The 27461-nt window shown below is 46.0% G+C and overlaps 1 long non-coding RNA gene across 2 annotated transcripts in view; it reads left to right on the top strand.

The window, feature by feature from the left end:
* LOC137561034 (uncharacterized) overlaps positions 1-27179 on the top strand; it is a 34815-nt gene extending 7636 nt beyond the window's left edge. The window contains exons 2-4 of one of the 2 annotated variants that reach the window (XR_011029857.1): positions 9895-10037; positions 22180-22354; positions 26862-27179. This is a non-coding gene — a long non-coding RNA (uncharacterized lncRNA). Of the gene's footprint in view, positions 1-9894; positions 11079-22179; positions 22355-26861 lie in introns of both variants that reach the window. The other variant, XR_011029856.1, reaches the window with a different exon arrangement.
* The last annotated feature ends 282 nt before the right edge of the window (positions 27180-27461 follow it).

Raw genomic sequence — 27461 nt, 5'->3', positions numbered from 1 at the left:
CTGGCTACATCTACTGGGCACATATACCTCTGGCTACATCTACTGGGCACATATAACCCTGGCTACATCTACTGGGCACATATAACCCTGGCTACATCTACTGGGCACATATAACCCTGGCTACATCTACTGGGCACATATAACCCTGGCTACATCTACTGGGCACATATTACCCCTGGCTACATCTACTGGGCACATATATACCTCTGGCTACATCTACTGGGCACATATACCCCTGGCTATATCTACTGGGCACATATACCCCTGGCTACATCTACTGGGCACATATACCCCCTGGCTACATCTACTGGGCACATATACCTTTGGCTACATCTACTGGGCACATATAACCCTGGCTACATCTACTGGGCACATATAACCCTCGATACATCTACTGGGCACATATACCCCCTGGCTACATCTACTGGGCACATATACCCCCTGGCTACATCTACTGGGCACATATACCCCCTGGCTACATCTACTGGGCACATATACCTCTGGCTACATCTACTGGGCACATATAACCCTGGCTACATCTACTGGGCACATATAACCCTGTCTACATTTACTGGGCACATATAACCCCTGGCTACATCTACTGGGCACATATACCCCCTGGCTACATCTACTGGGCACATATATCCCCTGGCTACATCTACTGGGCACATATACTTCTGGCTACATCTACTAGGCACATATAACCCTGGCTACATCTACTGGGCACATATACCTCTGGCTACATCTACTGGGCACATATAACCCTGGCTACATCTACTGGGCACATATAACCCTGGCTACATCTACTGGGCACATATAACCCTGGCTACATCTACTGGGCACATATAACCCTGGCTACATCTACTGGGCACATATAACCCTGGCTACATCTACTGGGCATATATACCTCTGGCTACATCTACTGGGCACATATAACCCTGCCTACATATACTGGGGACATATACCTCTGGCTACATATACTGGGCACATATATCTGCTGGCTACATATACTGAGGACACTGGCTGTTTGCCATTATATGCATTTACTGGTGAAAAGCTGTCTCTTATGTGCATTTACTGGTGAAAAGCTGTCTCTTATGTGCATTTACTGGTGAAAAGCTGTCTCTTATTATGTGCATTTACTGGTGAAATGCTGTCTCTTATTATGTGCATTTACTGGTGCAAAGCTGTCTCTTATTATGTGCATTTACTGGTGAAAAGCTGTCTCTTATGTGCATTTACTGGTGAAAAGATGTCTCTTATGTTCATTTACTGGTGAAAAGCTGTCTCTCATTACGTGCATTTACTGGTGAAAAGCTGTCTCTCATTACGTGCATTTACTGGTGAAAAGCTGTCTCTCATTACGTGCATTCACTGGTGAAAAGCTGTCTGTCATTACGTGCATTTACTGGTGAAAGGCGGTCTCTTATGTGCATTTACTGGTGAAAAGCGGTCTGTCATTACGTGCATCTACTGGTGAAAGGCTGTCTCTTATGTGCATTTACTGGTGAAACGCTGTCTCTCATTATGTGCATTTACTTGCTATGCCCACTTTAGTCGCCGCAAATTTCCTCGAACATGTTGCCCCCTACCTATTTGACTGCCCCCTCATATGTGCCAGTCTAGAACCGGCCCTGTACCCCTGCCTACATATACTGGGCACATATACCCCTGGCTACCTGTTCTGGGGACATCTCTCCCCCTGGCTACCTGTTCTGGGGACATCTATACCCCTGGCCACCTATTCTGGGGACACCTATAGACCTGGGGCTACCTATTTTTGGGGAACTACTGCTGTCAGATTAAATGTATTTTGGGGAACTGCTGCCAGATTATGTGTATGTTGGGGGAATCGCTGCTGCCAGATTACATCTATTTTTTGGGAACCACTGCCATATTATCTGTATTTTGGAAGAACCTCTGCCAGATTACGTGGGTTTTTGGTGAAATGCTGTAAGATTACATGTATTTTGGGGGAAGGGGGGGAAACACTATGGCAGAGCTCAAACTTCCCTGGCAGACCTTTCACAGCAATATTAAAATCATGTATATTTGGCCCCACCCATGACCACACCCACATTCTGTTGCGTGGCCACGCCCATTTTTCAGCGCGGTGTTTTGTCAGTAAAAAAAATCTTTTGTCAGTACGTTTTTAGGTATTTGTCAGTAAAAAATAACGTGAAAGGTTGGCAACACTGCCCACATGGACTGCTGGCTTAAGCAGGGACACATGAAAAGATCTTACACCATGCATGTTGGCAGGAAGATCAATGGCATAAGTAACATTGTTGATCTTCCTGGTCACAGAAAAAGGGCCCACAAACCTGGGACCTAGCTTGGGCGAGGGTTGTTTCAGGTTTAAATGACGTGTGGACACCCAGACCAGGTTTCCTGGTTGGAACTTCCACTCTAAGGATCGTTTCTTGTCAGCTTGACCTTTCTGACTTTGAAAGGCCTTTTCCAAATTCCTTTTCACGATTCCCCAAATGGCTTTGAACGACTTTTGCCAAGCCTCCAGAGCTGGAAACGGAGTGGAGGCTACTGGCAATGGGGAAAACTTGGGCAACTTTCCAGTTACCACCTGAAACGGAGAGAACCCAGAGGAAGAGCTCTTCAAATTATTGTGTGCAAATTCTGCATATGGCAAGAACTTGACCCAATCACTTTGTGCTTCTGCAACATAACACCTCAAGAACTGTTCCAATGATTGATTAACCCTTTCCGTCTGACCATTGGTCTGTGGGTGGTAGCCCGATGAAAATGACAGTTCCATGCCCATTTGATGGCAAAATGCCCTCCAAAATCTAGAAACAAATTGGACTCCCCGATCTGACACTATGTTTTCCGGAATGCCATGAAGTCGGAAAACGTGGATGATGAAAAGATCGGCCAACTCCTGGGCCGAGGGGAGTCCTTTCAAGGGCACAAAATGGGCCATTTTACTGAAACGGTCGACTACCACCCAAATGACCGACATGCCTTCAGACCTAGGAAGCTCGCCTACAAAATCCATGGACAAATGGGTCCATGGTTCACTCGGGGTGGGCAAAGGCTGCAACGTTCCCACAGGTGCCAGACGGGAGGGCTTGCTTTTTGCACACACTGCACACTCTCTGACATACTCCTTGCAGTCCGTTGCCAGAGAAGGCCACCAAGCGCATCTAGCAACCAAGTCTTGCGTTCTGGAGGCCCCTGGGTGCCCGGCATTTTTGTGCGAGTGGAACATCTGCAAAATCTGGAGACGAAATGGTAGTGGCACAAACATAACCCCTTCAGGCTTTCCCTCAGGGATGTCCTGCTGAAAGGGACCTAAAGTCTCCGTCCAGTTTTTCCAAGTCTCTGTGGCTCCCAGCACTACTTTCTGTGGAACAATGGTTTCTGGTTCTGAGGGCTGTGCTGTCTCCGGCTCAAAACATCTGGACAAAGCATCCGCCTTAATGTTTTTACTACCCGGAGTGTACGTAATTACAAATCTAAAGCTCGAGAAAAACAGTGACCACCGAGCCTGACGGGGACTCAATCTCTTAGCCTCCTCAATGTATTCCAAATTTTTGTGATCAGTGTAAACTGTAATAGTATGTTCTGCTCCTTCTAGCCAATGACGCCATTCTTCAAAGGCCAACTTAATGGCTAGAAGCTCCCTGTTACCTATATCGTAGTTTTTCTCTGCTGGTGAAAACCTCCGAGAGAAATAGGCACACGGGTGTAATCTTCCCTGCAGCCCAGAGCATTGAGACAGCACAGCCCCTACCCCAACTTCTGAGGTGTCAACCTCTACAATGAATGGATAAAAGGTGTCTACGTGTCTCAATATGGGTGCAGAGCAAAACAATTATTTCAAAGTGGAGAAAGCGTCCAGAGCTTCAGAGGACCAGTGGTTGGTATCTGCCCCTTTCTTTGTGAGACTGGTGAGGGGTGCTATGACTGTGGAGTACCCCTTTATGAACCTTCTATAGTAATTTGCAAACCCTAAAAATCTCTGAAGACATTTGAGTCCTACTGGTTGGGGCCATTCCAGGACAGCAGAGACTTTGGCGGGATCCATAGAAAGGCCCGAGGTGGAAATTATGTATCCCAGAAAAGCGACAGATGTCACCTCAAAAATGCATTTCTCCAATTTAGCATAAAGCCTGTTTTGTCTAAGCTTGTGCAGCACGAATTTGACATGAGCCCTGTGCTCAGAGAGGTTGTCTGAGAAGATCAGTATATCGTCCAGGTATATTAGGACAAATTTACCCAACACCTCTCTGAAAACTTAATTAATGAGTTCCTGGAAGCTGGCCAGGGCGTTACACAACCCGAAGGGCATCACCAGGTACTCGTAATGCCCGTCGGGTGTGTTAAAGGCCGTCTTCCATTCATCGCCCTCTCTGATTCGCACCAGATTGTATGCACCCTGCAAATCCAATTTCGAAAAAATCTTGGCATTGGTGACCTGAGTGAATAAATCGTCTATCAACGGTAATGGATAGCGATTTTTCACTGTGATTTTATTCAGTCCCCGGTAATCAATGCATGGCCGAAGGCCTCCATCTTTTTTTTTTACAAAAAAGAAACCTGCTCCGGCAGGTGACCGGGACGGACGAATAAATCCCTTAGCCAAGTTCTCACGGATGTACTCTTGCATGGCCACCTTTTCTGGCCCAGACAAATTGTAGAGATGGCCTCTAGGGGGCATACAACCTGATCGGAGATCAATCGGGCAATCGAAAGGGCGATGTGGAGGCAGTTTATCGGCAGCCTTGGGACAAAATACGTCCGAAAACTCAACATATTGTTTCGGGACACCCTCCACATGAATCTTGGTCTGGCCTAAGGTCACCTTCACTAAGCAATGACGAAAACAGTGGGCTGACCAACTCGTTAGCTGACCGGTAGCCCAATTTATCTGAGGGGAGTGAAGGTGTAACCACGGCATGCCAAGGATGACTGTGGAGGTTGTCATGCGCAACACAAAAAACTGCAATTTCTCTCTATGCAGCACCCCTATAGTGACTTCCACCTCTGGTGTCTGGGACAGAGGATGGTTACGCTGCAGGGGTGAATCATCCACTGCCATAACCTGAAGGGGTGGTTTTACCGGGGTGAGCGGAATACCCAATCTCTTTGCAAATTCGTAATCCATAAAATTAGCCGCTGAGCCTGAATCAATGAAGGCCTCAGAGACTTCAGATTTATCATCCCAGGTAATCATACAAGGAAGAAGTAACCGCTTATCCTCTAGGGGTAAAAATTGCACGCCCAGGGTACTACCCCCAATCTGCATTGGCTCAGGGGGAGGCGAGACGGGAGGAGGTGGAGTCACAGGAGACGCAGCGTGGGATACCATTCTCATATGGCTACTACCCCGGGTCTGCCTCTGATAGTGCAGCCGGCGATCTATCCTGATGGCCGATGAAATGGCCTCATCGATGGACTTAGGTTCAGGCTGACTCAACATAAGATCGGAAACCTCATCTGACAACCCTGATAAGAAGCAATCTAAAAGGGCAAAGGTCTCCCACCTGGCTGATACTGACCACTTCCTAAATTCAGCAGCATAATCTTCCACCGGACTTTTGCCTTGACGTAACTGTTTGAGCTTCCACTCAGAAGTCGAGGCAATGTCTGGATCATCGTAAATTATAGACATGGCTTTAAAAAATTCCTCTACCGAGGTTAGGGTTAGTCTCCGTCAGGCAGACTGTACGCCCAGGTCTAAGAATCAACAGTAATACTTTGAATCAACAGAATGCAACAGTAATACTTTGAGGACCGCACCTGAATATCAGGTGCTAGAGCAATAAGGAGTATTGCTCTGCAGCAAGTTCCTTCCGTTGGTCTGAACTCTCCACAGGGAGGAGTCAGGCCAAGAGTGGGAAGGACAGAACGTGAGTGACACCAATGGAGGAGTGTCACTGACAGATCTGTGAACTATCTCTCAACAGGAGAGATAGTTCTCGAGGTCGGGCAGGCCAGGTCGTTAACACACGGACAGATAAAGTACAGAGACAGTACACAGGGGCAGAATCCTAAGATCAGCAGAGTTTGGCAACAGAGTATCAGAATGACAAAGGTACAGAATCAGAGATCAGAAGAATTGTCAGGAAAGCAGAAGGTTATAACAGATAATCAACAATGCCTAGGCTTGAGTGTGAGCTCCTAGATTCTCAACACTCCTGGAACTAGACTAGATAATAATAGTGAAACAGATAGTACAACATTCCTAGATTAAGGTGTGAGTTCCTTGGCCATCAACACCTTGGAAACTGGTCTAGATAATAACACAGATAATAATACAATTCCTAGGCTAAGGTGTGAGCTCCGTGATCATCAACACCTACGAAACTGTCTAATAAACACAGATACTGACAAGGTCTGAGTGCTACCACGTAGTGATCGCAACGCCAGACACCAGAGAAATGGCCAGCACCCAGTATATATACCCCAGCGCTCTCCAACGCCTCCCCTAAGTGCTGGACCAATGGAATTTGCTGAAATTGTCAGCTGACGGCTTGGTCAGCTGACTCCCCTCTGACTGTCATAAAGGCCCTTCCTCTCTGCGCGCGCGCGCGTCCTCCTGAGCCAGTGTGGACTATCAGTCCCAGCTACACCAGACATGTGTTGTAATGTTCCTGCTGTGTTGAATGCGGAATCCGCCGCGCCGCTGTCAGCGCGTGCGGCGTTTTCTCCGCATTCCGCATTACTGACAAGAGTAGGCCTATGCGTGCTACCTGCCACGTCGGACACGGAATCCACCGCCCTGTTCTCTGGGCATGCGGCGGTTTTTCCGCGCCTCGACTGCGCGCTAGCTGCCATGTTGAACGCGGAATCAGCCGCCTTACTTTAAGTACTAGCGGGCGGCTTTTCCGCGTTTCCTCACACTATGTAATTACGATAGTATAATATTGGTAATTTTTACAGATGCTTTACTATTGCCTAACCTGACCCCATTCTCACTTGAACTTTTTCTCTAGCGATGCCTAACTCAAACCGAACCCCCAACCCAAGCCTAACCCTAACAAATCCCTCCAACGGATGCATAGCACTAACTAACTCCCCAAACTATTCAAAACGAAGGGATACCGCGTTGAGGAAGGATAAAAAACAATAAGCGATAATTTATCTTTAAATAGTGGAGCGCGATAAAGAAAAAGTCACTTTTGGAAGATACTCATACACCTAAGATATCGCGCTACAAGCTCAAGGTCCCAGATTGGATGCAGCAAGGCTCAAACGTTGAGACCAATACGTTCAGTCCAAGGGCACCAGGAGCAAACGTCTCAGAGAAAAATATATAAAAATTCATAGGGTAGTACTGTTAGATTCAATATTCCCTTCACCACATCCACCTGTGGATATTTCTCCCACAGACCATGATAACACCATGTGAGTGACAGGCACCCCCCACTTAGCACTCACCCCGGGGTCCTCTAGTACAAGAGGTATACTGTACGTATCGCTTTGGGGGGTATATTCCACGGCAGTATAGGTCTTCCAGTATGCAGTCCTCAGCAGATGGGTAGATGTAATCCACCAAGATCACCAATCAGTCATGTACTAGGACTCAAAGAGAGTATATATAGTGAAGTCTTGTTTATTTAAAACATTAAAATCAAGAATCGCACTCACAGATTTCCAGAAGATACAAGCAATATCTTATGTGTATAAGTAACTCCCCAAACTATTGCCTAACACTAATGAACCCCCCAATTTATGCCTACCCCTAATTGACCCCCCTCATCCTATGCCTAACCCTAACAGTCCCCCCAACCTATACCGAACACTAACTGACATCCCCAACATATGCCTAACCCTAACTGATTCCCCCGAAGCAATGCCTAACTATTACAAATATTAGGTAACAGAGGCATCGCCATAGACTCCTAAACTAATGTCTATAAATGGTAATTTGGGTACCGGAGCAGCCCCCTATGCAGACTGTGGCTCTAAAGAGTGGATGCTAATTGCGGCTGCTAACATAGGAGCCTATGGCAGCACCCATTGTACTGTGGTGCCTCTGGAGCCCAAATTATTTACTTGGGTAGGGAAGGCCAAGGAAGTATAGGGTCAGTACTGGTTAGTATCAGTCTTTTTGTTAAGGCTCGTTTTTTGCTAGATGCATCTTACTGCATGTTGCAGCACAGTGGCATTCTCGCCTTGCATCACTGGGTCCAAGTTCGAATCCTAGTAAGGTCAGCATCTCCCCATGTCTGTGTGGGTTTCCTCCGGGTACTCCAGCTTCCTCCCACATTCCAAAAACATACAGATAAGTTAATTGGCTTCCCCCTAAAATTGTCCCATGACTATGTTACACACACCACATGGCACATACATAGACATATGACTATGGTAGGGATTATATTGTGAGATGGAGAGAGCACTGCCCTTGCGCAGACTGGCCACGACTGGCTAAAGTTACGGGACCCGGTACAGAAGAAGGAGAAGACTGAGAACAGTGGCGTGGGAGCGATCCATGTGGATGGGGCTAGAGGAAGCCCCAGGTATGTATAAATCTTTTAATATTATTTCTCTCTGGTTTTCTTTAAAGTGGACCCGAATTAAAAATACAAGATTTCAGAAATAAAATCTATTTTCTAAATTATAATAATAAATAGCAGCCTTTTTTCAGCTGCATGATGACAAATATAAAATATTTTTACATTTATTAGAGAAACCCCTCCCTTCCTTTCATATTGCTGGGACAGAATCCGGCAGACTGGTGGAGTAGGAGGTGTCCAGCAAAGGAAGAATTGCTAATGGCTGCCACCTGTATAACCCTAGTTGTGAAAAGAGAAGGGTGAAAAGCATGCACTGAAATGCTCATAGGCTTGAAGGAGTGTTTATTTATCTTTGTATGTGTCTGAGTGGTGCAACTAAATATTTTGAAGTAAAAAATTGTTTGGTTTGGGTCCGCTTTAAGGGACAAGTTCTTAATTTGTCGGTTTGAGTCCGCTTTTAGGGACAAGTTCTTAATTTGTCGGTTTGGGTCCGCTTTAAGGGACAAGTTCTTAATTTGTCGATCCTTATACTGTAAGCATTTATTGCTTTTTGTAGTGCCAATGTTCTTTATGTTTTTTAAGGCTGTTTAGGTCTGTTGAGTATAACAGCATGCTTCATGGTTATGCTGATTTTACCGTGAGGTGAATGTCATGTATCTTATTTTTGGCATGTATTTAGTCTTTGTATATGTGGAATGCACAAAAACAAATAAAAAACAGTAGCCACAAGGTTACCTCTACCGTGAAAGTGTAATGATTAATGTGGGTATAAGGCTTACAATAGTCAAGGAAGGAGGAGGGAGGGGAAATATAGTTAGGGAAAAACGAATAATAGGTTATCGTTACAGGGAAAATTCCATCTTCTAAAAGTGAGAGGAGTATTTTTGTAATTTAGGGGCATATTCACCAATAGCGATGGTCATGTCTAGGAGATTTCATGGAGAAGCATGTGATTTGTTTGATCAGCTGATAGATTTACAAGGCTCTAATTTTCTGTGATCGCATCCTGCTTTAGCACATGATCATGACTAGCAAATCAGAGACGTGCATATCTATCACCTGATCAAACTGATCACATGCTTCTCTATGGGTTCTTCTAGACATGGCCATCACTATTCACAAACTGAAGGTAGTTTGCCAGTGTTTATGTGTAATTGGGGCAACTCACATTACCTAGGTAATGAGTGTGTTCCTGGGGTACCATGCACTGTACTACTGGAGGAAGAATGCTTGTTACGCCAGGAACATATCATGTTAGCTAGGTAACACGGGTTGCACTATTTGCAGTATTGCGCTATGTAAATGGCATAAGTACCAGTAACATTTCCATGCGCTGCTTGTGGATGGTATTAATACCATTAGTCAGTAAGTATGCCCCTTAGCCCTGTTACAAATTTTCTTTTTTTTTTTTCAGTTTGCAAACCAACCTGGCAACATGAGCACAGTCCCGGGGCTGACAGTGGCACAATGGAGGGAACTGAGAGGATGGCAATGAGCAGATGGAGGGCTAGAGGAAGCCCCAGGAAAGTATAAATCCCCTTGATTTCATTGTGTCAGGTACACTTTAAGGCTTTGAGCCTTTTTTTCTTTCCTTAAAGGAAACTTGTTATTAAAAAAAAAGTTAAAGTGGATCCAAGATAAACGTGTAATGATCTGGGGGCGATTTCCAGTCAGCGCACACCACGTGCTCTGAAGCAGAAGGAAATCCCCACAATCACAGAAGCAGAGTACCCAGTATATATTTGTAGAGGAGAATTCCAACCAGCAGATGGAGATGTGGAGTACAGAGGAATAAGTCCTCTGTACAGCCACACATGCCAGATTGAAATTGCACGATTAAGTAACACTGGGCAATATAAACAAAGTAGCAACTCAGAAGAAAGCAAGAACAGAGACAGACTATATGAATGTCTACCAATCTATTCGCTACCCAGCGACGGTAGACATATCACATCAGAACAGACCAGAGTAAGAAAGCTAATCGCAAGAGAGGCGGTTGCTATCAGCAACACAAGACTGAGCAAAGACAGAGCATGAGTTGAGTAAAGGAAGACACAGCAAATAACTACAAACTGGACGCCAAGCAAAATAACAAAAGAACTAACTAAACGCGGTCACCGCACGTTATGCGCAACAGTGACAAGCGCGTCAATAGTACGGTCACCGCACGTTAAGCGTAACAGTGACAAAACGTACCAACCCTGACTAACAAATGAACACGCGGAACAAAGACAAACAGATAGCGGGAATGCTTGCTAATCGGTTGCCTAACACCAGACAACAGCAAGCATTCGTTCCAGACAAGACAGACTGAAGGAGTAACCAATAGCAACCTCTGCCAAGGATATACTTCAAGAGTCAGACAAGGGAGATCCACCGCCTCTAACGCTAGGGCGAATGCGATCTAGGAACAGGACAGAATGATTCACTATCAGCCACCGCTGGAGATAGTACAATCGCAAGGACAAGACAAGGCAAGACTAGGCAGTACAAATTATACAGAACCTGACTGCACTAATAGGAGTGCTGAATGCACTCCCCAAGAATTAACTACACTAGAAAATTCGCAACAAGATACAAAGATGCTGAAGCTCTAAGGTTAGTCTCACTAGACAAAGACTATGACGAGCAAGGAATTCTGGGAGAAAGTGACATTTATACTGAAAACCTTCAAAGGAAGTAGACAAGCAGATTGCAAGATAAGTGAATGCAAATCAGTCAGCCTTGCAAACTGACAAAGAGGCCTCTTTTGACTGGACTGAACTATGCAACCTGCATAAGAAACCAACAAAATGTCCAGGGAATCAAGGCCAGCAGAGCGGATTCTGACAAAATGTTTACTCATTGCATAATTGTGTTTCTTCCATATAGTTTATAGGGTATTCCTCAAGCCATATACTTTTTTTTTGTTTTGTTTTAATACTCCAATTCCCTATAAACTAAACAAGTCTCACCCACACTCAGTCCCAGGTAGCAAGGGCTTATGGGAGCTCAGTCTGGGCAGGAGGAGGAGGTTAATAGCCATTGATTTCAGAGGCAGAGGGGAGGAGGGAGAAGGAGAGGGGACTTAATTTACACAGAGGCAAGCTGATAGCATCTCTAGCCCTCAGCTTGTGACAATGTGACAAACAGAACATGGCTGCCCTCATTGTATCACAGGAATAAATAATCATAAACTTTTGAAGCTGTTTGCAGCTAGATATACTGTGTAAACTATCTAAACTTTAGATAAGATATATAGACAAGTTACTTGTTATAGTTGGTTTTTCATCTCGGATCTGCTTTAAAAAAGATACTTACCTAAGTAGTGGAAAGGCACTGTGGACGGTCCAGAGGCTTAAGAGATCCTCCATATTCCCACCGCAGTTGTCCAGAACCCAGGACCCTCTTTTTGTTCGCAGCCAGACATGCCTAGCAGAACGAGGTTGCTCATGCATGGCTTTTTCCATGGCCATCAAATATGTTTAGCGGGCCCCAGTACTGGAGCGGAGAGGAGGTAAGAAAATCTACTAAGGTAAGTATCTAGTTTTTATTTCTCAGAAGACTTCAGGTACGCTTGAAGGAAAGTTGGTGGTTGGGCTTAAGCTTGGTCAGATGGAAGGATGAAGTGTTTTTGTCTTTATATTACAGATATAAGAATGGTCTCAGTATTCTGGAGCCAGATAACCAGACACTGGGATTGACAGAGTCGAGATCTGTTTCCAGCAAAAGTGTGGATATTTGCATTCAGTTTGTGTGCATGCGGGAGGAATTCTAACGTAATACCATAGGTCCCATCTGGCCTACTTTAGAAGGCTAAATACATTTGTTTCCTTTCTAAAGCAGACTGTATTTGGAGATATACAGCTTCAAGTGAGCACAACGTGACCCCGGTAACTGTTTAATTCAGGTCAGCGAGTGAATATGCAAAACATTCCTTTATGCCCCTAAAAAAAGTCAAAAGTCAAGCTAGACAAGCATCTAGAGATGTTGGTTTATGCTGCACCTCCAACCAGAGCCAGTTTTAGGTGAAATGGGTCTTTTGGCAAAATAAACATTAACCCCCCCCCCATATAGTGTTATTAGTGGGTCTTTGGCCCCTGATCACCTATACAGTTGTATTAGGTGTCGAGATGAGCGTAATGATGTAATTACGATTTCGTGAAATTTCGCGTAATTAGTGTAATTACGATTATGGCCGTAAGTACATAATCGTAATGAAGAAGGATTTCGCTAAATTTCGCGTAACCTTAATTTTCGCGTAATTTTCGCATTACTTTGGGTGTTACGAAATTAATGCGTATGGCCATGCTCCCAAGCGGAAAAGTTGACGCATGGATCAATGTTAGGTAGCCGCCGACTTTAAGGGTTAGTAGCAAAACCCCCTTAAATGCTAAGAGCCTCAAATTTGGAGAATATATTAAGGAGATCAGGAGGAATAAGAGGAAAAATTTTTTTTTCAAAAAGACCTTATAGTTTTTTAGAAAATCGATGTTAAATTTTCAAAGTAAAAATGTATACATTTAAAAACCCGCCGACTTTAACGGTTAATAGCAAAGCCTGCTTAAAGTTTAGGAACACCAAATTCCTAGGGTATATTAAGGGGATCAGTGGGAATAAGAGGGAAAAAAATGTTTTCAAAAAGACCTTATAGTTTTTGAGAAAATCGATTTTTAAGTTTCAAGGGCAAAAATGTCTTTTAAATGCGGAAAATGTCAGTTTTTTTTGCACAGATAACAATAGTGTATTATTTTCATAGATTCCCCCAAGTGGGAAGAGTTTTACTTACTTCGTTCTGAGTGTGGGAAATATAAAAAAAAACGACGTGGGGTCCCCCCTCCCAGACCTCTTTACCCCTTGTCCCCCATGCAGGCTGGGATAGCCAGAATGCGGAGCACCGGCCACGTGGGGCTCCGCACCCTGACTATACCAGACTGCATGGTCCATGGATTGGGGGGTCCCGGAAGGGGAGGGGCAGTCAAGCTTTCCCCTCCCCCTCCGAGCCCTTGTCCAATCCAAGGACAAGGGGCTCTTCTCCACCTCCGATGGGCGGTGGAGGTGGAGGCCGCGATTTCCTGGGGGAGGGGGGGTTCATGGTGGAATCTGGGAGTCCCATTTAAAAAGGGGTCCCCCATATGCCCACCCCCCCTCCCAGGAGAAATGAGTATAGAGGTACTTGTACCCCTTACCCATTTCCTTTAAGAGTTAAAAGTAAATAAACACACAAACACTTAGAAAAAGTATTTTAATTGAACAAAAAACATAACCACGAAAAAAGTCCTTTAATATTCTTAATTAACCAATAATACTTACCTGTCCCTTTAAATAAATGATCCCACGCAATATCCTCGGAAATGTTCTATCAGTTACAATGTAACAAAGTTATTACAATGTAACAACTTTGTTACATTGTAACTACGCCGCACCCGACGTCACTCGCCGCTCAGCCGCCGCAGCAATTACGCGTCCGTGTAGGACGCTAAGTCCCCGCAGCTTCCGCTGTCCACCCCGCCCACATGTCACCCACATGTGAGTGACATGTGGGTGACATGTGGGAGAGGCGGGGAGGGCAGCGGAGCCAGCGGGGACTTAGCCTCCTGCACGGAGTCCGGACCCGACAGAGCTCTGAGCTATATAGCTCAGAGCTCTCTAAGCATCTTTGTATTTGGGCTCCAAGTAGTGTTGGGCGAACAGTGTTCGCCACTGTTCGGGTTCTGCAGAACATCACCCTGTTCGGGTGATGTTCGAGTTCGGCCGAACACCTGACGGTGCTCGGCCAAACCGTTCGGCCACATGGCCGAACTAAGAGCGCATGGCCGAACGTTCCCCGAACGTTCGGCTAGCGCTGTGATTGGCCGAACGGGTCACGTGGTTCGGGCCGAACGCGCTCTGATTGGCCGAACGGTCACGTGGTTCGGGTAAATAAATACCCGAACCACGTCATATCTCCGCCATTTGTCTGTGGGTTTAGCTTTGGGTAGGCAGGCAGGGTAGTTCGCTCTCCAGCCATGCTAGCCAGGGTCCCCCCCAGTCATTGTGTGTCGCTGCTGGGAACAGTAGTACACCGCTCGCTCAGCCACACTATATATAGCATTGTTTACTGCCACTGTGTACCTCGCTCAGCCACGCTATATATATAGCATTGTGTTTTCTGACACTCTGTGTACACGGCTTAGCCTGACTAATATAGCATTGTGTGTACTGCCACTGTGCACCTCGCTCAGCCACGCTATATATAGCATTGTGTGTACTGCCACTGTGCACCTCGCTCAGCCACGCTATATATAGCATTGTGTTTTCTGACACTCTGTGTACACGGCTTAGCCTGACTAATATAGCATTGTGTGTACTGCCACTGTGCACCTCGCTCAGCCACGCTATATATAGCATTGTGTTTTCTGACACTCTGTGTACACGGCTTAGCCTGACTAATATAGCATTGTGTGTACTGCCACTGTGCACCTCGCTCAGCCACGCTATATATAGCATTGTGTTTTCTGACACTCTGTGTACACGGCTTAGCCTGACTAATATAGCATTGTGTGTACTGCCACTGTGCACCTCGCTCAGCCACGCTATATATAGCATTGTGTTTACTGCCACTCTGTGTACACGGCTCAGCCAGACTATATAGCATTGTGTGTACTGCCACTCTGTGTACACCGCTCAGCCAGACTATATAGCATTGCGTACTCTGCCAGTCAGTGTGTATATTGCTGGGATCAGTAATACTCCACTCACCGCCAACCACTATATGAGCTCACCATGAGTTCCTCAGAGACCTCCGCTGTGAGCAGCACTCCCAACAACAGCAACAGCCAACGCCCCACGCAAGCTATAACATCCACTACAGCAGCCAGTGGTCAGCAGCAGCCCTCTCCGGAGGAGAATGTTGTGTCCATCGGTCCGTCGCCAGAACGATTAATAAAGGGCTGCCATTGAGGAGATGATGGGGCCTGATGTGGAGGAGGAGGTCGGGCTCAGGCCAGCATCCCAAGTTAATGTTGAGGACTAAGAGGGGTCTGTGTCTGGGGATGTTGGGGTGGCAGAGGTGGTGGGTGGGTCAGACTCAGGAGAAGAGTTGTATGATGAGGATGATGATCGGGACCATCTGTATGTGCCTCAGAGTCCGACCCCGGAAAACATGTTGTATCGTGTGTTTAGGTACTAAAATCTGCGTTCCCACTTCCCAGTACTGCCCGCAGTGCCCGGGTCCACGGATCCATATAATTTTTTGGGCAGCACTATCAAACTGTGGTACTATGAGTGAGTTGCCATGGTCCTTCTGTGCTGCCTGTCACACTCACCGTCTGTCTGCAGATGGATTGTTCAACACAGCTACGCCATCTGACATGTAGTCCTGGACCTTGACCATCTTCTCTAGGCGATTGGTGTTGGAGGACGTGGAACTGCCCGATTGCTGTTCTGTGGGCTGCTGCATGGGTGTCAGAAAATGTTCCCACTCCAAGGACACTGCCAATACCATTCCCTTTTGGGCACTAGCAGCAGCTTGTGTTCTTTGCTGCCCTCCTGGTCCTCCTGGGTTTGCTGAAGTCAGTCTGTCGGCGTACAACTGGCTAGAGAAGGAGGAGGATGTCAATCTCCTCTCTAAAGTCTCCATCCTCAAGGGCCTGCTGGAATTGTTCCATTTTTGACCTGTCTGACACTTTCTTCAATCAGTTTTTTAACATTGTGTTTGTATAAACTGGGTATAAACCCAGTAATTGGTGTTGTCCAGATTCCAGAATAATGAATAATAATGAATAGTGAATAATGCACGGGCCGCTTTCAATGCAGTCTAGCATGAATTGAGCCATGTGTGCCAGAGAGTCCTGCCAGACTCCTCTATCTTCATGTTCTTGTAAGCGTTGTGATTGTTGTGATGCACCATATTCGTCACCAGCATCACTTTCTTCCTCTTCTGCTGTCCTTTCCCGCTAAATTGTGGAAGTCCAACGTGCACCGCTCTGTCCCTCGGCAGTGGGGGCATCCAATTCCTGCTCCAACTCCAGCTGTTCCTCGTCCTGTTCTTTGTCATAGCTGGGACCAGCGTTTCCTGAGGCAGGTTGCCTGATGTTGGTATCATCACGCTGATCGTTTTCATCTTCAGAATCCCCCACTTGCATCATGCCAGCGGTTTCTATCTTCAACATTGATTTCTTCAGTAAACACAGCAGTGGTATTGTAATGCTGACTGTAGAGTTGTCACTGCTCAGTCACGCAACGTGGATTGCTCAAAATTTTGGAGGACTTGGCAGAGATCCAACATGGTGGCCCAATCAGATCCACAGAAGCTTGGTAGCTACTAGCTGCTGGAATGCGCCTCGGCACTGCGCAAAAGCGTGCTAGCATGTGCAGCGTAGAATTCCAGCGCGTAGGCAGGGACATCACCCAGCGAGCGATGGTGCGCTGGATTGAAGCGCTCCTGCATCTCTTGGTGAGTCCTTCAGAAGCGGTACTGGACTTTTAACAATGTTTTTTTTTTTTTCCTTCAACAGAAGATCTGCCACGTTGGAGTGAGGAGGACGCCGCCGACCCCGACACCAAGCTGAACCCCGGCGAACTCCAAGCAGAGGATCTTCAGGAACCCTCAAGGCTTTGAGCAAGCTGAGGAGGATCAGCAGTCCCGACGAGACCTCTCCTCATATGCGACTGAGTGCAGTGGAGCTCCCCAGAACAACCTCTCAGTTGTCACTTTGTCACTGGTCACTTTGTCACTTTGTCACTTTGTCATTTTGTTACTTTGTCAGTTGTCACTTTGTCACTGGTCACTTTGTCACTTGTCACTTTGTCACTTGTCACTTTGTCACTTGTCACTTTGTCACTTGTCACTTTGTCATTTTGTCACTTGTCACTTTGTCATTTTGTCACTTGTCACTTCTCCCTTTGTCACTTGTCACTTTGTCATTTTGTCACTTGTCACTTTGTCATTTTGTCACTTTGTCATTTTGTCACTTTGTCACTTTGTCACTAGTCACTTTGTCACTTGGTCACTTGTCCAGATGATCTCGGTACACCTCCTGAGATTCAAATTCCTGCACACATTGCTCTGGGATTTGGGTGTGATGAATGATGCATCTAACTGGCCACCGGAGGCAATTAAGGCCTTCAAAACATTGAAAGCAGCTTTCTGTTCCGCCCCCATTTTGCGTCATGTTGAGTTGTTGACGTCATGTTCATCCTCGGCCTCGCCTTGCATTTCAGTGCGAGGTGCATTTTCCACAGAAAAAGGTTGTGAATCCGGGCACAACATTTGTGGCTGTTCCATTGACCTTTCACAGGTAGAAGATTGTGGGGGTGGGAATAGCTCCTCCGAATAGCCCATTGTGTCCTGAAAACTACTCATTGCATTGCTTTGCGCACACATTTTTTTGTCCTCATGCAAGGCCTGAGTTGCACCTGAAAGCGTGGCCTTCTCCTCCTGCGCCTCCTCCTGTTCCATCACGTCTGCTGCTGCTGGGTTAGCGTTGACGCCCGGTCCCTGTTTATTGAACCTCTTATCTTTATTACATTTATGACTGCATGGCGGTAAAAAGCATGCTATCCGCACGCTTCTTGTCCTCATGCAAGGCCTGGGTTGTTGTGTCTCAAAAAGCATGGCCTTCTCCTCCTGCGCCTGCTCCTGTTCCATCACGTGTGCTGCTGCTGCTGGGTTACCGTTACCGGTCCCTTTTCCTGGAACCTCTTCTCTGTATTACATTTATGACTGCATGGCGACAAAAAGCATGTTACCTGTGCAAAGAAACATGACATTTTCCACATTTAAAAGACAGTTTTTCCTTTGAAACTTTACAATCAATTTTCTCAAAAACTATAAGCTCTTTTTCAAATATTTTTTTCCTCTTGTACCCACTCCCAAGGTGCACATACCCTGCTAATTTGGGGTATGTAGCATGTAAGGAAGCTTTACAAAGCACGAAAGTTCAGGTCCCCATTGACTTCCATTATGTTCGAAGTTCAGGTCGAACACCCGAACATCGCGGCCATGTTCGGCCTGTTCGGCCCGAACCCGAACATCTAGATGTTCGCCCAACACTAGCTCCAAGGAGCCCCATTGGTCCTTAGCAGACCAATGGGGTTCCTTCAAATCAGAAGGAACCCCATTGGTCTGCTAAGGACCAATGGGGCTCCTTGGAGCCCAAATACAAAGATGCTTAGAGAGCTCTGAGCTATATAGCTCAGAGCTCTGTCGGGTCCGTGCGGCGGGTGAGCGGCGAGTGACGTCGGGTGCGGCGTAGTTACAATGTAACAAAGTTGTTACATTGTAATAACTTTGTTACATTGTAACTGATAGAACATTTCCGAGGATATTGCGAGGGATCATTTATTTAAAGGGACAGGTAAGTATTAATGGTTAATTAAGAATATTAAAGGACTTTTTTCGTGGTTATGTTTTTTGTTCAATTAAAATACTTTTTCTATGTGTTTGTGTGTTTATTTACTTTTAACTCTTAAAGGAAATGGGTAAGGGGTACAAGTACCTCTATACTCATTTCTCCTGGGAGGGGGGGTGGGCATCTGGGGGACCCCTTTTTAAAGGGGACTCCCAGATTCCACCATGAACCCCCCCCCCCCCAGGAAATCGTGGCCTCCACCTCCACCGCCCATCGGAGGTGGAGAAGAGCCCCTTGTCCTTGGATTGGACAAGGGCTCGGAGGGGGAGGGGAAAGCTTGGCTGCCCCCCCCCTTCCAAGACCCCCCAATCCATGGACCATGCGGGCTGGTATAGTCAGGGTGCGGAGCCCCACGCGGCCGGTGCTCCGCATTCTGGCTATCCCAGCCTGCATGGGGGACAAGGGGTTAAAGAGGTCTGGGAGGGGGGACCCCACGTCGTTTTTTTTTATATTTCCCACACTCAGAACGAAGTAAGTAAAACTCTTCCCACTTGGGGGAATCTATAAAAATAAAACACTATTGTTACCTGTGCAAAAAAAAATGACATTTTCCGCATTTAAAAGACATTTTTGCCCTTGAAACTTAAAAATCGATTTTCTCAAAAACCATAAGGTCTTTTTGAAAAAAATGTTTTCCTCTTATTCCCACTGATCCCCTTAATATACCCTAGGAATTTGGTGTTCCTAAACTTTAAGCAGGCTTTGCTATTAACCGTTAAAGTCGGCGGGTTTTTAAATGTATACATTTTTACTTTGAAACTTTAACATCGATTTTCTCAAAAACTATAAGGTCTTTTTGAAAAAAAATTTTTCCTCTTATTCCTCCTGATCTCCTTAATATATTCTCCAAATTTGAGGCACTTAGCATTTAAGGGGGCTTTGCTATTAACCCTTAAAGTCGGCGGCTTTTTTATATTATACGGAGCGTTACGGTTTAACGCGAAATTACGGTAGCGTTTAATGCGAAATTACGGCATGAACGAAACGCGAAATTACGCGTTGAAAATTACGCTTACGGTATTTTCAATTACGATTTTAATGGCAATTACGCTACCGTAATTTCGCATCGTAATCGCAAATTTCGCATGCCTAATTATATTAATGCGAAATTACGAAAATTTCGGCTCAACTCTAATTAGGTGGCCATTGGGGGGCTCTTGTCTTCCTACTCCCCTAGATAGTGATATTACGATACTCCCCCCATGCAAACAAAAGATAATGTTATCTCTTCGGATGCAGCTAGAAGTTGCCCACTGAAGCAAGGATCTTTCCACTGAAGAACAAAATACTGTGTTCCACTGTTTGAATGTTGTATGGTACATTTTTTGTTGTTGTTGTAGTAGATTTCATGCTGTAAAGCATCTTTTAGTACAAAGAGGAAATGCTGAGTTTCATACTTTTAATGAGCTAGTTCAGGACAAGGAGAGAGAATTCATGAGACTAACTAGATAATTTATGAAATGAGATGGATAAGGAGAAACGAATCATGAGATAAAAAAAAAAACATAAGAAGATGTAATCCTTAAACTAAGTTTTGTGAATTAACTTCTTAAAGGGGAAGTATCCTGCGCTGTAGCTGTAGCTGGCTGGTTGTGTGATGTAGCCGACAACATATTGAGACCACTTTAAAGAAAGCTGGCAAAGAAGTAGAGCAGTTGGTCAGAGCAACCAATAGATTTTAGGACCCTTTTCCATTGATTAGTGATGTGAATGCGACTACCTCGCCACATCGCATCACTACCGCTGCTGGCTACGTCACTTGCACATCTCCCGATACGGAAGTGACTGCACAAGGCGGGGGGCGGATGCTGCAGATTCTCAGATCGCTCCGCTTGCAATGGAAACTGTTCCATTGCCGTGCATTGGGTTCAGGACACCCGCGATGTGATGCGGCTTAGTCGCAAAATATATTGTATTTTCGCAATGTGAATTTTTGCTAAGACTGCAAATTGTTGTTCATGTGAGTTAAGAACATATTACACCTATTAAAGCAAGCAATCGAAAACAAAAACTAAAAAATCTCACCTTTTAAAGTGAAAAATCGCAAAAGCTTGAAAAATCGTATAGCAAAATGATTTTTTTATTCATTTTCACTTGAAAGTCGGATTTTACATTATTTTCGTGAAAATTTATGTGAAAAGAATACAGTAAAACCTTAGATTAAGAGTGACTTGGTTTTAGAGTGCTTTGCAATACAAGCAAAAAATGTTGTGAAACCTTGCCTTTATATACAAGCATTGTCTTTACATACAAGCAAAAATAAAGTTTTCATGCGTCACCTCATCACTGAGCCAATAGCTCTTCTCCCTTTGATGCTGCAGGATTGTACTTAAAGCTAATGGGAACCGGTTTACAAAAAAAAGTCAGATACTCACCTAAGGAGCTCTGGGTCCCATAGAGCATTCGCTCTCCTCTCCCGGTGCCCGCTGCTGTCCTGGCTCCCCCGTAGCGGTATTCGACCGTTTCGGTCAAATACCGCTGTCTCCCGGCCGAAGCGAGGCTTTGGAAATGCTTCGGGAACCCGAGTGCTCCCGAAGATGGGCCGCTCTACACTGCGCACGTGCACGCACCCTCTATGACGCACTAGCGTGTGCGCCGCCTGTCTTCGGGAGGACTTGGCTCCTGAAGACTTCCGAAGTCCCCTTGGCGTGGGATGAGAACGGAGGAGCCAGCGTAGCACCAGGGGCACCGGGAGAAGAGAGGGATGGCTCATTAGGACCGAGCCTTCCCTGTCCTTAGATGAGTATCTGCCTATTTATTTTTTTTAAACCGGGGTTACATTAGCTTTAATTGTACTTAATCTGAGAGTAGAGACTGCGCAAAGTCCCATTTCCATCAACTCCTCATTGGATAAGTTCCTTCTTAAAGCCACACAAAAAAAGGTTGGGGTGAGCCAACAGATGGCAACGATTCTGTTAGTTATAGTGAGTCTTGTTTACATTCTTATTTTATACTATTTTACTATAACTGTTTTTGGATTGTGGAATAAATCACCTGGGTCTCCATTAATTCTTATAGGGAAGTTTGCTTTGATATAAGAGTGAGTTGGATTGCAAGCATGTTTCCGGAACTGAATTATGCTCGGAAGGTTTCATTGTCTCTGCATTTTCGGTCATTACGATCATACAGGCCCACAGAGTAATGAAGCATGCAGTAAGTGTGGGCAGGACATTTCTGCTGCTGTACTCCTTTATGCTGATAGAATCTCTGGAAGGGTTGCCATGGGGGATGCACATGTACAATCGCCTATTAACCCTTCCTCCATAGTGTCAACAGTCTTTGAGATGTACACAAATGACCTTTTGGCCTCTCGATTTTACCCACAGGTTATTTATAGGTTGGCGGTGCTGGAGTGGATTTACGAAGATTGACAGTTTATAAAAGGGAATAACTTTCCAGAGACAGCTGTCAGCCAGGTTACGGGCGGCCCGTTCTGCTCACTGCGGGACAATTATAGAGCAGAGGAAGGTGTTTTATACCCAACCTGTACTGGCAATAATGGTGAGTGCAGTGGAGCAGGGCTTTGGATAATGTGAGCTGTAAAGAATGGCGGGAGGAAAGTGAGCCAGGACCATAGCGGTGACTGCAGGTGACAGCCCAGAGAACATGCAATGGTTGACTCTACAGATGAGCAGGACCAAGTGCAGAGAGGAAGAGGGAGGACCGCGAGGGAGAGAGCTGCAGTATTATTATGAGTAAATAGATAATACTAGCCAACCCGCGTCGTAGCATACGCCGCATCTATCTATCTAATAGAGTACGTGCCTCAACCTTGAAGCAAGAAGAAGTAGGCTTTCCATGAGAAAATGTATGCGTCCTCAAACACCAAGTTTAACCCTAGCAAGTCTGGCTTTGCAAATCCGGCCTAATTGGCTATTCATGAGACAATGCTCATGCAAATATGCATTTGCTTTCGCATGCCAAACTATGCAGGGTCCAAAAACCAATACCGCAAAGCGATCGCCCTGCGGGTATTAGTTCATGCTACATTAGCACTATCCAGGAGCGCCATGGGGAGGATTCCGAATGCCCCCATACAACCGGGGGACTGCGGGGTCCCAGGCTCTCTTACTGCCTGGGAACCACAGTGGCACCCCGGAGGGGGAGGCTGGGTGGCGCAGCTGCACCCCCCCCCAAGTGTGGTCAGCGCCGGGGAGAGCCATCCGCACCCACCTCCCAATATTAAAAACAGGCACTTACCTTAACGTCCATTGCATTCTGCAACATGCACATTAACTTGGGGGCACCACATGAGAAAGGAGAGAAGCATGGGTCACCCCGAGCTTTAGAGCTCAGGGCTGGCTCACATACAACACTCCGGGGTGGGGGGAGGACAGGCGCAGACAACTCTGGTGGTGTGAGCAAATGCATATTTGCATGAGCATTGCCTCATGAATAGCCAATTAGGCCAATTAAGCCAAAGGATACAAACTGCAAAAAATGCTTTCCATGAGAAAAATTTTGCGTGCTCAAACACCAAGTTTAACCCTAGCAAGTCTGGCTTTCCAAATCTGGCTTAATTGGCTATTCATGAGGCAATGCTCATGCAAATATGCATTTGCTTTCGCATGCCAAACTATGCAGGGTCAAAAAACCAATACTGCAAAGTGCTCTCTCGCTGCCTGGGAACCACAGCGGCAAGCCGGAGTGGGAGGCTGGGTGGCGCAGCCGCCCCCCCCCCCCAGCACTGGGGAGAGCCGTCCGCACCCACCTCCTAATATTAAAAACAGCCACTTACCTTAACGTCCATTGGGTTCTGCTACATGCACATTAATTTTCTCATGGAAAGCATTTTGTGCAGTTTGTATCCTTTGGAGGCAGGTGGTGGATGGCTTGCTCCGGTGGTGTGAACCCTGGAGTGAGTGCGCCTGTCCTCCCCCCCAACCTCTGGAGTGCTGTATGTGAGCCAGCCCTGAGCTCTAAAGCTCGGGGTGACCCATGCTTCTCTCCTTTCTCATGTGGTGCCCCCAAATTAATGCGCATGTAGCAGAACGCAATGGACGTTAAGGTAAGTGCCTGTTTTTAATATTGGGAGGTGGGTGCAGACAGCTCTCCCCGGCGCTGGCCACACTTGGGGGGAGGGGGGGGGTCGTCCACGCCACCCAGCCTCCCCCTCCGGGGTGCCGCTGTGGTTTCCAGGCAGTGAGAGAGCCTGGGACCCTGCGGTCCCCCCAGTTGTATAAAAAGGGGGCATTGGGAATCCTCCCCGTGGCGCTCCTGGAGGCCTGGAGCACACCAAAAACTGCTAGCAGATCCGCAAAATGCTAGCAGATTTTGAAACGCTTTTTCTTATTTTTCTGTAGCATTTCACCTAGCATTTTGCAGTTTTGTAAAGCGTTTTTGGTGTAGTAGATTTCATATATTGTTACAGTAAAGCTGTTACTGAACAGCTTCTGTAACAAAAACGCCTGCAAAACCGCTCTGAACTGCCGTTTTTCAGAGTGGTTTGCGTTTTTCCTATACTTTACATTGGAGGCAGAAACGCCTCCGCAATCCAAAAAATGCCTCACCTCGGGAGTATGCGTTTCAGCAAAACGCCTCCCGCTCTGGTGTGCACCAGCCCATTGAAATACATTACCCAAGCGTATCCGCAGCCGCAAGTGGATCGCAAAACGCTGCCGAACCGCTCTGGTGTGCACTAAGCCGGATAGTGCTAATGTAGCATGTAGCAGGGTGACTGCTTTGTGGTATTGGTTTGTGCATGCATTTGCATGAGCATTGCCTCATGAATAGCCAATTAGGCCAGATTTGCAATGTCAGACTTGCTAGGGTAAGGCCTCTTTTCCATGGACTGTGAATAGGCAGTGAAATGGCTCTCAAACTCTCACAACTGCTCACTGCTGCCTGGTAACTGCTTGCTGCTGCCTGGTAACTGCTTGCTGCTGCCTGGTAACTGCTTGCTGCTGCCTGGTATCTGCTCACTGCTGCCTGGTAACTGCTTGTTGCTGCCTGGTAACTGCTTGTTGCTGCCTGGTAACTGCTTGTTGCTTCCTGGTAACTGCTTGTTGCTGCCTGGTATCTGCTCACTGCTGCCTGGTAACTGCTTGCTGCTGCCTGGTAACTGCTTGTTGCTGCCTGGTATCTGCTCACTGCTGCCTGGTAACTGCTTGCTGCTGCCTGGTAACTGCTTGTTGCTGCCTGGTATCTGCTCACTGCTGCCTGGTAACTGCTTGCTGCTGCCTGGTAACTGCTTGTTGCTGCCTGGTATCTGCTCACTGCTGCCTGGTAACTGCTTGCTGAGCACATAGCTCAACAGTCCGTGGAAAAGAGGTCTTAAACTTGGTGTTTGAGCACGCATAAATTTTCTCATGCAAAGTACTTCTTCTTCGTGTTTGAAGGTTGAGGCACTTAGTCTATTATATATATAGATTCTCCAGAGTGCCGCAGTTACTCATTCTGCTCTGTTCAATTCTTGGGGTTGATTTACAGAGGGTTTTTTTTTCTTGAATTTACCCAGCGTAATTTTTTCACCTCAATCATAAGGAGAGAAAATGTATGGGATAAAAAGGGAAGGCTTCATAAATCATGAGATGAACCAATAAGGATAGTTTAATCATGAGTAAGAGGGTTAATATTAGATGTAGCAGTAGTAGGAGGGCTAGCGTTAGGTGTAGCAGGAGTAGGATGGTTAGTGTTAGGTGTAGCAGGAGTAGGAGGGCTAGTGTTAGGTGTAGCAGGAGTAGGAGGGTTAGTGTTAGGTGTAGCAGGAGTAGGAGGGTTAGTGTGAGGCGTACCAATAGTAGGAGGGTTAGTGTTAGGTGTACCAGTCGGTGGAGGGCTAATGTTAGGTGCAGCAGAAGTAGGAGGGTTAGTGTTAGGTGTAGCAGGAGTAGGAGGGTTAGTGTGAGGCATACCAGTAGTAGGAGGGCTAGCATTAGGTGTAGCAGGAGTAGGATGGATAGTGTTAGGTGTAGCAGGATTAGGAGGGCTAGTGTTAGGTGTAGCAGGAGTAGGAGGGTTAGTGTGAGGTGTACCAGTAGTAGGAGGGTTAGTGTTAGGTGTACCAGTCGGTGGAGGGCTAATGTTAGGTGCAGCAGGAGTAGGAGGGTTAGTGTTAGGTGTAGCAGGAGTAGGATGGTTAGAGTTAGGTGTAGCAGCAGTAGGAGAGTGTTAGGCATACCAGTAGTAGAAGGACTTGTGGTAGGTGTAGCAGGAGGATTAGTGTTAGGTGTACTAGTAGTAGGAGGGCTAGTGTTAGGTGTACCAGTAGTAGGAGGGCTGGTGTTAGGTGTAGCAGGAGTAGGAGGGTTAGTGTTAGGTGTGTCAGTAGTAGGAGGGTTAGTGTAAGGTGTAGGTGGAGTAGGATGGTTAGTGTTAGGTGTAGCAGGAGTAGGAGGGTTACTTTTAGGCATACCAGTAGTAGGAGGGCATGTGTTAGGTGTACCAGCAGTAGGAGGGTTAGTGTTAGGTGTAGCACGAGTAGGAGGGCTAGTGTTAGGTGTACCAGTAGTAGGAGGGTTAGTGTAAGATGTAGCAGGAGTAGGAGGGTTAGTGTAAGGTGTAGCAGGAGTAGGATGGTTAGAGTTAGGTGTAGCAGCAGTAGGAGGGTGTTAGGCATACCAGTAGTAGAAGGACTCGTGGTAGGTGTAGCAGGAGGATTAGTGTTAGGTGTACCAGTAGTAGGAGGGCTAGTGTTAGGTGTACCAGTAGTAGGAGGGCTGGTGTTAGGTACAACAGCATAAGTAAGAGGGTTAATATTAGGTGTAGCAGTAGTAGGAGGGCTAGTGTTAGGTGTAGTAGGAGTATAATTACCAAATAATAATACCACTCGAGCTAAACTCATTGGCATAGAAAGTTAATGTACAGCTCTGAGATACGTTTTGTGAGTCAACCCTTATGTGCCTGATTTGTAAGTTTCTGCTTTGATCATTATCCTTGTCACATCCTGATGTATCCCGCATTATTTCCACTCCACGTTAATTAATGCAAGAGGTATGGAACATCTCTATTCTTTATTGAGTACAAACTGTGACAAACGTTATTTTTTTCCTCTTTGTCTCAATTGTAGACTGAAGGGAAGGCATATCGCGAGCCGGTTGGGTTCCAAGACGTGATGATGATGAATTCACCGCTGGTGTGATCAATGAGTGAATCTGAATAAATCCTGCTCCTTTATTTTTTGGGGTAACAATGGGCACTTTAAATGCTGCACCTGTCCTTGGATTGGCAGTGTAGGCACACACTCTGTTTGCAGATTCAAATGACATCCTTGAAAAAGGCTTCTGCACGTTATTGTAACCAAGAATGTTTTCAGTGAAGTGCCTTCTGTACTAGCACTACCGTAGAAAACCCAATAAAACACCTTTTGTATTGCTTTTGAATAAATGTTGCCTTTATCATAGCAGTGTATTTTGGTTCTTCTTACTGAAAAAGAGCATCATGGCACCAACCAATCATGTATTGCAAGAAGAAAAGCAAGAAAGACATTATCCTAAGACCAAGACAGCATAGGAAGATGCCTGGGGCTGAGCGGGAGTGGGAGGGGATGGGGGGATGTCATTGTAACGTGATATGGTGGGCTGTAGTGATAGTCGTAATTTGTGTAATTACGATTTTGCTAAATATTGTAAGTAATTTTCATCATTACTAATAGGATCATAATGGAAAA

Source organism: Hyperolius riggenbachi, chromosome 3 (genome assembly GCF_040937935.1).
Source record: "Hyperolius riggenbachi isolate aHypRig1 chromosome 3, aHypRig1.pri, whole genome shotgun sequence".
Lineage (NCBI taxonomy): Eukaryota > Metazoa > Chordata > Amphibia > Anura > Hyperoliidae > Hyperolius > Hyperolius riggenbachi.
This window is presented reverse-complemented; position numbering and strand designations above follow the sequence as displayed.